Consider the following 11,594-nt stretch of genomic DNA (forward strand, 5'->3'; position numbering starts at 1 on the left):
AAGCATTTGGGTAGTGAATCAGTGGATGGAAGATCTCTTTCTCTGTCTCTCTCTCCTGCACATGCATGCACAGGTGCACTCTGCTTTTCAAATAAATAAAAACAAAGTAATAAAGAGAAAGACTAATCCCGGTTCGGTTCCTTTGGTGTGTGGTGCCCCCTGGTGCTCACTTTTTAGAAATGCAGTTGACTTTCTGCTGGTGGGGACAGAGGCAGGCATTGGGAGGTGGCCTCTGGGGGCCACAGCAGGGCTCCTACGTCCCTGAGAGCCCCATGCATGCGTCCAGGTGGACGAGAGCCGCTCCCTTCAGTGACCCACCAGCGGGGACCCAACAGGCACAGCCCTTCTGAAAGCAGTCACTAAAAAAAATGTTAAATGACATAATGTTAAGAATTCACGCAAAAATGTATATAAAATATTATATGTGCACAATTTTATCAGCGATCTAGCCGCAGGTGGTAGCCGTGGGTCTCTCTGGGCTGTAGAACCATGTTTTAATTCTACCCCTTGTGCCCTTCGGTATATTTTTCAAGTTTTTGACACTGAGTCTGCTCTACTTCCCTGGAGTTGAAGAGAAAGTCGTAACAGAGCCCAGTGTTTGACGTCCCACTCGCAGGGTTTGCGTGACGGCTAAGTGGGACGCAGTAACAGAGCCCTGTGTTTGACGTCCCACTCGCAGGGTTTGCGTGACAGCTAAGTGGGACGCAGTAACAGAGCCCTGTGTTTGACGTCCCACTCGCAGGGTTTGCGTGACGGCTAAGTGGGACGCGGGCCTGGCACTTGTCATGGGTGAGCTGCTGGACACTGCACTGCAGGTCCTGGCGGGGGATGGGGGAGGGGTGGGGATGAACAGGTCCCCGGGGACCCAGAAACCTTTGATCTCAGAGACAAAGAGGCAGGGGACCCACAATGCTTAGGCGGAAACAGAAAGCAGAGAGGTCCTGTTGGCGGGTATGCCAGGACCAGAGAGGTACATTAGTGTCCCCGGGGTCACACAGCAGATGGTGACAGAGTTGAGTCTAGTGTCAGGTCACCTGACTTCAATTCCTGGGTCCCTCCCCCTTGTGTAATATTCATTATTTGAAACATAGGGTGACACACACAGAGAGAGGAAAAGTCAAAAATAGAGATCTCCCATCCCCTGGTTCACTTTCCAATGCCAACAGCTGGGGCTGAAGCCAAGAGCCAGGACCTTGGTTGAGGGACCCAGCCACGTGAGCCATCACCCGCTCCTCCTAGGGTGCGCACTGACAGGAATGCAGTGTCAGAAGCAGAGGCACTGGGACTTGGACCAGCACCCGACATGGGACGCCGGCACCTCACCGACTGCATCCCAGTGCGGGCCATCCGAGTTCTTCCCTCACATCAGCAACCCTGACGTTCAGAAAACCCTGCCGGGCATGCGAATCGGCACGCCGATGGAAACCCCGGTCAGCAGGGTGATAGAGACTGGGGTGCGCAGGCCTCTCTCTGCAAGTCAGGGCAGCCCGATGTGCAGGACAGGATGCCCTCTACCCGGCTGGCGGGAATGGAGCGGGTTCCGCCGCTGGGGAGGACAACGTGCCGTGGTCTGGGGAAGTTTGCATTTTTAGATTTATTTATACATGGGAGAGCAGTAGAAGATGGCCCAAGTCCGTGGGCCCCTGCACCCACGTGGGAGGCCTGGAGGAAGCTCGTGGCTCCTGGCTTTGGATTGGCGCAGCTCCGGCCGTTGTGGGCAATTGGGGAGTGAACCAGTGGCAGATGGAAGACCTCTCTCTCTCTGCCTCTCCTCTCTCTCTGTAACTCTGACTTTCAAATAAATAAATAAATCTTTTAACAAAAAAGAGATTTATTTATTTACTTGAAAGGCAGAGTTACAGAGAAAGAGAGAGAGGTCTTCCATCTTCTGGTTCACTCCCCAGATGGTCGCAATGGCTGGAGCTGTGCCAATCTGAAGCCAGGAGCCAGGAGCTTCTTCCAGGTCTCCCACATGGGTGCAGGGGCCCAAGGACTTGGGCCATCTTTCATTGCTTTCCCAGGCCATAGCAGAGAGCTGGGTCGGAAGTGGAGCAGCCGGGACTGGAACCGGAGCCCATATGGGATGCCTGTCACCAACCCTCCACCTCTCCGTGTGACCTGCCCCGGAACACAAGCCGGAGCACACGCTAGGCTGTGTACAAAGGTGAACTCTGGGTGCTTGTCACCGTGAAGCACAAAAACCCCCATCGGTGGGGGGTGGTTCCATCTGGGACAGCACCAGAACTGCAGAATACCTTGAGCGGGGAACAAAGCCGCCTCCGTGCTGTGGCCTGGAACGTTCTCCACCCAGGTCTGTGGAGTGAGGCTGGCAGGAGCGGGTTGCAGAGTGACCGAGTGTGACAGACACCCTATCATCTATTTTCTGTGGACCCCAAGAGAAAGATCTAGAAAACTGATTCCCAAACTGGTAACAGTAGTTGCTTTGTGGGGTAGGGAGGGGGTGCAGGGAGAAAGGATGGGGTACAGAGAGTAACGGGGGCTTTAATGCTGTCAGAGGAAAATGTATTCATCCATTGCTTCTGCAGTGAAAACTCATTTATAGAAAAGAGAAAAAGAAAAAAATAAACAAAGGGAAAGAAAAAAATAGAGGAAGGGAGGGAGGGGACTCCCAGGAGGCCACAGCACACAGTAGGCCTTCAGCAACCAGGGGACAGGAAGGGAGGCCCCACTGAGTGCAGAAAGGAGCAGTGTGAGCAGGGCCCAGGCTCCGAGCTGCGGGCACCAGGCGCAGGTGCCGGCTCAGCCCTTGCTCTCCCAGAAAGACCCGTGGCGTGCGGCCCTGCCTGGCACGGAGTCTGCCCCTGCGTGCCCAGCGGCCAGTGCACCTGCGAAGCGCGCCAAGCTTGGCAGGAGCAGACAAGGTGAGCTGGGAAAGACCCTGCCGTTCTTACGGGAAAGGGAGAGGGGCTGCCAGGTGACAGCGCCCACCGCCCCCTCCTCCCGCCCAGCAGGACAGGCTGAGGCCAGCCGCTAAGAAGAAGGGGCTGGCCCTGGATCAGGGCTGAGCCAAGGTCGGAAATCACCGGCTCTTTCCCAGGCTGCCACCTGCCCCGGGTTCAGATCCCAGCCCCACCACTGTCAAACGCCACGACCTGACCCGAGGAAGCCTGGATGCGGCGAGATGTAACTCACACGCCTTGTCCATGTCCCACGTTAGCACGCTCACACGGGTCCTTCATTCAGGCACATTCTCCTCACCGGAAAAAAAGGAACTCCACACCCACTAGCAGTCACTGTCCCACCCCCTCCCCCTGCAGCCCCGGCACCCCACCCCCTCCCCCTGCAGCCCCCGCACCCCACCCCCTCCCCCTGCAGCCCCCACACCCCACCCTCTCCCCTGCAGCCCCCGCACCTCACCCTCTCCCCTGCAGTCCCCGCACCCCACCCTCTCCCCCTGCAGTCCCCGCACCCCACCCTCTCCCCCTGCAGCCCCCGCACCCCACCCTCTCCCCCTGCAGCCCCCGCACCCCACCCTCTCCCCCTGCAGCCCCCGCACCACACCCTCTCCCCTGCAGCCCCAGCACCCCACCCTCTCCCCCTGCAGCCCCAGCACCCCACCCTCTCCCCCTGCAACCCCAGCACCCCACCCTCTCCCCCTGCAGCCCCAGCACCCCACCCTCTCCCCCTGAAGCCCCCGCACCCCACCCTCTCCCCCTGCAGCCCCCGCACCACACCCTCTCCCCTGCAGCCCCAGCACCCCACCCTCTCTCCCTGCAGCCACCACACCCCACCCTCTCCCCCTGAAGCCCCCGCACCCCACCCTCTCCCCCTGCAGCCCCAGCACCCCACCCTCTCCCCTGCAGCCCCCACACCCCACCCTCTCCCCCTGCAGTCCTCACACCCCACCCTCTCTTCCTGCAGCCCCCACACCCCACCCTCTCCCCCTGAAGCCCCCGCACCCCACCCTCTCCCCTGCAGCCCCCACACCCCACCCTCTCCCCCTGAAGCCCCCGCACCCCACCCTCTCCCCTGCAGCCCCCACACCCCACCCTCTCCCCCTGAAGCCCCCGCACACCACCCTCTCCCCCTGCAGCCCCAGCACCCCACCCTCTCCCCTGCAGCCCCCACACCCCACCCTCTCCCCCTGCAGTCCTCACACCCCACCCTCTCTCCCTGCAGCCCCCACACCCCACCCTCTCCCCTGCAGCCCCCACACCCCACCCTCTCCCCCTGAAACCCCAGCACCCCACCCTCTCCCCCTGTAGCTCCCGCCCCCGCTAAGAGCCTGGGTACGCCTAGATTGCCTGTTCTGGACACTTCACGGAGTGTGGCTTGGTTTTTTCAAAGCTACCCGTGTTGTGGCGTGTGCCAGCCCTTCCCTCCTCCTCCTGCTGACCCCCACCCGTACCCTTATCCCACGGCCTGTCTGTTCACTTGTCAACTGACGCAAAATGGAGCTCCTTCCACTTTTTAGTTCCATGAACAGCGTTACCGTTGTTCATGGAACATTCAGATCCAGGCTTTGGACATATATGTGTTTTCTTTCCTTTTATTTTTTAAAGATTATTTTGAAAATAAAAATTAGAGAGAGAGAGAGAGAGAGAGAGAGATCTTCCATCTGCTGGTTCACTCCGCAAATGGCTGCAACAGCCAGGGCTGGACCAGACCAACGCCAGGAGCCAGGAACTCCTTCCAGGTTTCCCACGTGGGTGGCAGGGGCCCAAGCACTTGAGCCATCTTCTGCTGCTTTTCCTAGGCCTCTAGCAGGGAGCTGGATTGGAAGTGGAGCAGCCGGGACACAAATCGGCACCCACATGGGCCATAAGGCCCTCGCAGACTGGCTGGCAGAACTGGAGAAGATAAACTGGGAACGCAGTTGACACACAGTAGGTGCTCAGCACGTGGAAATGTGGGCAACTCGAGCACCCGCAGGACTCTGCACCTGCTCCTTGGTTCCCTTGGCCTCTCACAGGCACCTGTCTTCACGTCCCACCGGACTCCACTTGTGCGAACACAGAGCTGCCAGCCCCGGGGAAGTGCGAGCCCAGCCCCGGAGGCGTCCCGCCACGCCGGGCTTTCCGAGCTGCTGAAGAGCGCAGAATTCCAGCTCGATGCGAATGACGTCATCTGTAACCCGGTAGTGAATATACCCGTGTGTCTCCAGCATGCGGTCCTTTGAGGAACCGCCCTTCCTTCATTCTCTAGGTTGAAAGGCTGCCAATCAGGGGCAGGGCCACCCAAACTGACCAATGAGAGTAGCCCATTCTTCTGCCCACACCGATTGGTTCAGGGAATGGCACGTGACCCAAGCCAGGCCAATCAGATTTTTCTTCCCTTAGAGTTATTCCTGGGACTCTTCCATTCTCAAATTTCAGTCTAGCATGCCTGTGGAATGTCCTTTTTGCCTTAGCTAATTCTAGGTTTGTGTCCTTGTGACTAATAAAGTCTTATAAATAACACTCCCAGATGAAAATGGGCCTCTTGCTCTTGTATGGGGGCCTGCCTCACTCCAGCCTTACCTTACAACAGTAACAAGAAAAACAATAGAATTTGAAACCATCTAAAATCTTGGGTCTTTGGGGAAAGAAATACCAAAGGGATATATACCAGAGGCATGTCTGTGTTCATGCCTCCCCCAGCCGGGGCAGCTGCCCCTGCACTTGCTCCTAGCCTCTCCAAAGGCTCCCCACGCTCTCTTTGCAAACCCAGCCCTGGGTGGCTCTTGCCTGCCGTCAGCTTTTAGGATGTCGGGGTTCAAAGAGGCACAGAGACAACCAGTTGAAGCAGAAAGATTTGAGAGGGACAGAAAAGGTGGGTGAGCGTGGGGGTCCAGCCTGCGTGGACAGAGGGCAGGGTTGAAGTCAGGCTGCATCCCGCCTGGGCAGTGGGCTGAGGCCCTTTGTCAGCTGCTTGTGGGGGAGGGTCATGTGGGCCCTGATGCAGAAAGGCCGTTGGCAAAGTTTGCGATGCAGGGCGAGCAGCTTGGGACGCCCCAGGTGCGGGGCTTTGTCTGCACTGAACATCCCACTAGCCGTTACATGACCTGTGCCCGTTTCATAGGGTTTAGGGTGAGCTGCTCGCGCCTCAGTGGCCTAACAGCTCCAAACACCTACCTTTTCCTCCTCTTTTACCTTTCCAGTCCCCATCAATGTAACCTTATTGGACACTTTACCAACCCAGGTTTAATTCTCTTAGTAGAAGGTGAGGGACAGATGGAGCACTCACATGGTCCTGAGATTTCATTTTCTCTGTCACCCATTTTTTGGGGGGAAAGGTAGAGTTACAGAGAAAGAGAGAGAGACAGAGAGTGAGACACACATGAGAGAGAGAGAGAGAGAGAGAGAGAGAGAGAAAGAATTCCACCCTCTGGTTCACTCCCCAAATGGCCATAGTGGCTGGGGCTGAGCCAGGCCAAAGCCAGGAGCCAGGAGCTTCATCTGGGTCTCCCACATGGGTGCTGGGACCCAAGGACTTGGCCATCTTCTGCTATTTTCCCAGGCACATTGGCAGGGAATTGGATCAGAAGTAGAGCAGCCGGGACTTGAATTGGTGCCCATATGGGCTGCTGACAGTGTGGGTGGTGGCTTAACCCACTTCAACACAATGCCGGCTCCACCCATGATTTTTAAACTTTATTATTAGGGTCACTGTACAGTCACGTTATCATAAGGGATACCAAAGTCCTTGAAGTGTGACTCATATGAAGTTCAACTCAGTAAATATTTAGTGAGTGGCTACCGTGTGCCAGCAAAGAGCCAGGAGTGGGGCCGAGCCGTTTGGTGTGTATGGAATGGCGTTTGACGGAGCCCAGACCAGTAAGCTTTTCTTACTGTGCATTGCGCATCTTCCGTGTACCAGGCCCTGGGTGTCACTGGAGATGTATTGAGGAAGAAAGACATTAAAAGCACAACCATCATTTTCTGTGAAACTGAGATTCAGTATTAGTGAAGAGACCGCTGTGGTGTAAATGTGTCACCCGGAATTGATGTGTGGGAAACCTAAGCCCCGGTGCAGTGATGCTGGGAGGTGGGCCCTAGTGGGACGTGTTTAGGTCAGATGAGCCCCATTAGTGAGGGTTAGTGCTGTCATTAACAGGCTTTCAGAGGGGCTGGCATGGAGGTGCAGTGGGTAAGGCCACCACGCCCGATGCCAGCATCCCCTGTCGGAGCACGAGTTTGAGTCCCGGCTGCTCTGCTTCTGATACAGCTTCCTGCTAACATGCCTGGGAAGGCAGCAGAAAATGGCCAAGTCCTTGGGCCCCTGCCACCCGTGCAAGAGACCTGGATGGGCCTCCTGCCTCTTGGCTTCAGCCTGGCCCAGACTGCTGGGGAGTGAGCCGGCAAAGGGGTGATCTCTCTCTCTCTCTCCCTCTCTCTCTCTCTCTTCTCTCCCCTCTTTTAACTTGTGATAAAAGAACACTTCTGAGTTGTTCTGAATTAGTTCCTAGGGTGAAAGTGGAGGGGGGAGAAGAGATAAGGAAGTTAATCAGTCAACAGCTGCAGCGAAACCAAAAAAGGGCCTTTGCACAGGGAGAAACCTTGACTTAAATTCCGTCACAGCCCCCTGGGGCCGCTGCACCCTGTTTCAGTACACATTTCCTAGACTGCCAACCTTGGCCAACCCAGAGCTGCAAAGCCTCCTCCCTCGGGGCGCCCACCCCCAGCCTGATGGCCAGCGCAGGATCACCACCGTCATGATGAAATGTGCGGTGGACGTCTCCCCACTGTGCCCGCCCCGGCTGCTGGGGGTTCTGGCGACTTGTCCTGGCATCTAGTGACTGCACGAGCCCTTCTGCTCTAGGGACCCTGGGCCCTGAGAGTCTGGGTTAACACATGAGCCCCGTGGGCTCCCGGGCTTGGAGTGAAGTTTGTTCTAAACACAGACTCGTTGGGTGGAGAGAAGAGGGAGCTTCTCTCTCCCCTGCATGACGAATGTGGCTCAGGAGCCAGCTGTGGACATCTGCTCAGTGGCCTCATGTTGCTTACAGTCAGCCACGGCTGGGGGAGGAGTCACACCATGGAGATTTGTTTTGAAAAGCAGAGAGAGAGAGAGAGATGTCGAATCTGCTGGTTCACTCCCCAGATGTCTGGAACAGCCAGGGCCAGGCCAGGCCAAAGCCAGGAGCCAGGAGCTTAGTCTGGGCCTCTCATGTTGGTGGCAGGGACCCAACACTGGAGCTGTCACCTGCTGCCCCCCGGCAGGGAGCTGGGCGCTCTGCCGTGGGATCCGGGCATCCCAAGTGGCATGGGTACTGCGGTGCCAAGCTCTGGCCCCGCACCACGGAGACTGGCAAACCCAACAAGGCGGGGCTTCCACCCGGCCCCGCCCCACCGCACCCCTCCGTTGCTGACCAGGACTCAGCTCTGCAGCTGATCTCAGGGTCCAGTCCAGGGAGGGGCTGCTACTCCCGTGCCAGCTGTTCCGCCCCGGAGAGCTGAGCGCTGTTTTCCTTGTAAAACAGGAAGTGATCAAAACTGGGGATTTTATTCACACTCACCTTGAGCCATCTGAAGGCTGAGTAGCAGAAGTTTTAAAACCACAGGCAGACAGACGGGAGCCCAGACCACAGCCCCATCACTATACTTAGCTGGACCTACACAAGCCATGTAACCTCTGACTTCCATCTGTTCGAAAGAGGATCTGCGTGATGGCCGCCTCGGGGGTGCTTGGGAGAGTTAAGCACTAAAACACACAGAAACCGCTGTGCAGTGCCGCAAGTGGTAGTGCTGTGGGCTGCTTTGGTTAAAGAGCCGTCATCAGAGGTGTATTCGTTTTATTCCAGAATGGACTTATTGTCATAATTTGAGATACCTGGAAACACACTGAGGTGCAGCGAGTATACCGAGGACCTCGGCAGAGGCCAGGTCGTGGTACCTGGCTGAGATTTCTGAACTGCATCTATAGGGGCATTTTTTTATTTTTATTTATTTTATTTATTTATTTATTTATTTTGACAGGCAGAGTGGACAGTGAGAGAGAGAGACAGAGAGAAAGGTCTTCCTTTGCCGTTGGTTCACCCTCCAATGGCCGCCGCGGCCGGCGCACCGTGCTGATCCAAAGGCAGGAGCCAGGTACTTATCCTGGTCTCCCATGGGGTGCAGGGCCCAAGCACTTGGGCCATCCCCCACTGCACTCCTGGGCCACAGCAGAGAGCTGGCCTGGAAGAGGGGCAACCGGGACAGAATCCAGCGCCCCGACCGGGACTAGAACCCGGTGTGCCAACGCTGCAAGGCGGAGGATTAGCCTAGTGAGCCGTGGCGCCAGCCCTATAGGGGTCATTTTTAAAAAAGCTTTGAGAGATGCAACTTGTTCACGGTTACAAAATGTTCTTCAAAGGACTGAGACATCCGGACACATAGCTTCCTAAGTAGAAATTACAGAGCGCAGAATGGGAGAGCCGGGAGAAGGAACAGGTGACAGAGTTTGTGGGAAACAGCAGGTGTCAGATGCAGAGGGGCTGGCTCAGCAGGTGGCAAATACAGACCCGGGTCCCCACTGGCTAAGGCTCCCAGCCAGCTCAGCGGGCCGCCGGGACTGGGAGAGCTGCCGTGGCTCAGCGGAGGTGAAGTCAGAAGTCTCAGCGAGCCTCAGAGGAAGGAGACACGGCACCGTGATCTGCAGCTTCGAGAGAAAGGGTCCTGTTTGGAGAGAGTGTGCTGATGGCGGTGGTGACAGTCCCCAATCCCTGGGCTTCCGCTGACTTGCTGACTCGCTGCCTCTCCTGGTAGACTGGTTGCTTCCTGCCCACCCCCTCGCAATGGCCCCATGGCCCCATAGCCTCTTCTGTCTGAGCAAACCATCAGCACCAATCTAAGTCCACTCCCAGCCACTTGTGTAACCCACAGGACCAAGCAGACATTGTCCAAAATAAGTTGCTTCACTTCTCCTGCTGTTCCTCCTTTTCCCTTTAAAAACCCAGCCCCGGCATGGGCATTGTGGTGCAATGAGTTAAGCCACCACTGGCAAAGCCTGCATCCTGTATCAACATGCCTGGGATTGAGTCCTGGCTTCTGCACTTCCAACCCAGCTCCTGAGGCATCTGAGAGACAGCAGTTGATGGCTCAAGTCCAGGCCCCTGTCACTGATGTGGGACACCCGAGTGGAGTTCCTGGATCCCAGCTTTGGCCTGGACCAGTTCTGGTTCTTGCAGACATTTGGGGAGTGAATTAGCAGTTGGGAGATTTTCTCTCTCTCTCTCTCCCTCCCTCCTTCCTTCTTTCTCCGTCCCCCTCCCTGCTTCTCAAATCGATGAAAATAAATTTAAAATAAACATTTAAAAAAATGCCCCAGTCCCCTGATCTTGGATGGGACATGTGCTTGGTTTCTAACTGAACCCGTATCTCCTGGTGTGCAAATCTCTTCTGTCCCAGGAGAAAAACTGTCTCTGCTTTCAGTTCCACCATAGTTGTGATTTCTTGGTTTTCAACCCCAGAGCCTGACATGCGCGTCCCACAGAGGCCTCGTCCACCTGCCCGGCCTCCCGGAGCCCCCGTGAGAAACTGATGGAGGAGAAGTCCTGACTGCCCCGAGACTTCCAAATGCCTGACTCCAGGGCCAATCTCAGAGCAACTTTCAGATCCACTGGACCCTGCAGGAATGCATTTTCTGGCCCCTCCCCCAAGAACTGGTGGGAGCCAGGCAGAAGCTTGTGTGTGCAACAGGGTGCCCTCTGCCACATGTCTGCGTCACAGCCGCCCACAGGCACTGGTTCCCAGAGAGTAAAGACAGCGCCGGCAGAGGCCGTGCTGCGGGCTTGGGCCCAAACCCCGACCCCAGCACCTACCAACTGCATAAGCCCCGGGGCAGTCTTCTCAGGTGTGAGGGCCAGGATGTGAAGATGCACAATCACACACTCACTGAGTGACCGCTGTGGTTCCTGCCAGACTAACACCGACTGCGGGAAAAGCAATGCACAGGAGTTCTTGGAAACCTTGAAACTGAACATGATCGGAAAGAGCAAAGGGTAAAAAGAAGTGCCAGCATCCCATGTGGGCGCCAGGGTCTGTCCCGGCTGCTCCTCTTCCAGGCCAGCTCTCTGCTGTGGCCCGGGGGTGCAGTGGAGGATGGCCCAAGTGCTTGGGCCCTGCACCCACATGGGAGACCGGGAGGGGACACCTGGCTCCTGGTTGTGGATCGGCTCTGGCCGTGGTGGCTATTTGGGGGGTGAACCAACAGAAGGAAGGCCTTTCTCTCTGTCTCTCTCTCTCTCTCTCTCACTGTCTAACTCTGCCTGTCAAATAAAAAAAATTAAAAAAAAAGGAAAGTGTAAAAAGAAAATCCTTATCACAGAGAGATAACAACAGTTTACCTATGGGAGGAATCCTTCCACATCTGTGTCTATGCCAACAGCTCGCTTGCTCGCTCTCTCTCTCTCTCTCTTACACATACACACACACGCACACACACACACACAGGCTTTCTCAGTGGGCCCCTGTGTTAGTACTTGATTTCCTGCTCTCAGTGTATTGCAAACATCTCTGTGTCACTACTAGTAACCAAAAGTTATAGGAGGCCGGGCTGGCACTATGGTGCAGTAGGTTAATCCTCCACCTGTGGCGCCGGCATCCCATTTGGGTACTGGTTCTAGTCCTAGCTGCTCCTCTTCCGATCCAGCTCTCTACTATGGCCTGGGA

This window comes from Oryctolagus cuniculus, chromosome 7 (genome assembly GCF_964237555.1).
Source record: "Oryctolagus cuniculus chromosome 7, mOryCun1.1, whole genome shotgun sequence".
Classification (NCBI taxonomy): Eukaryota; Metazoa; Chordata; class Mammalia; order Lagomorpha; family Leporidae; genus Oryctolagus; species Oryctolagus cuniculus.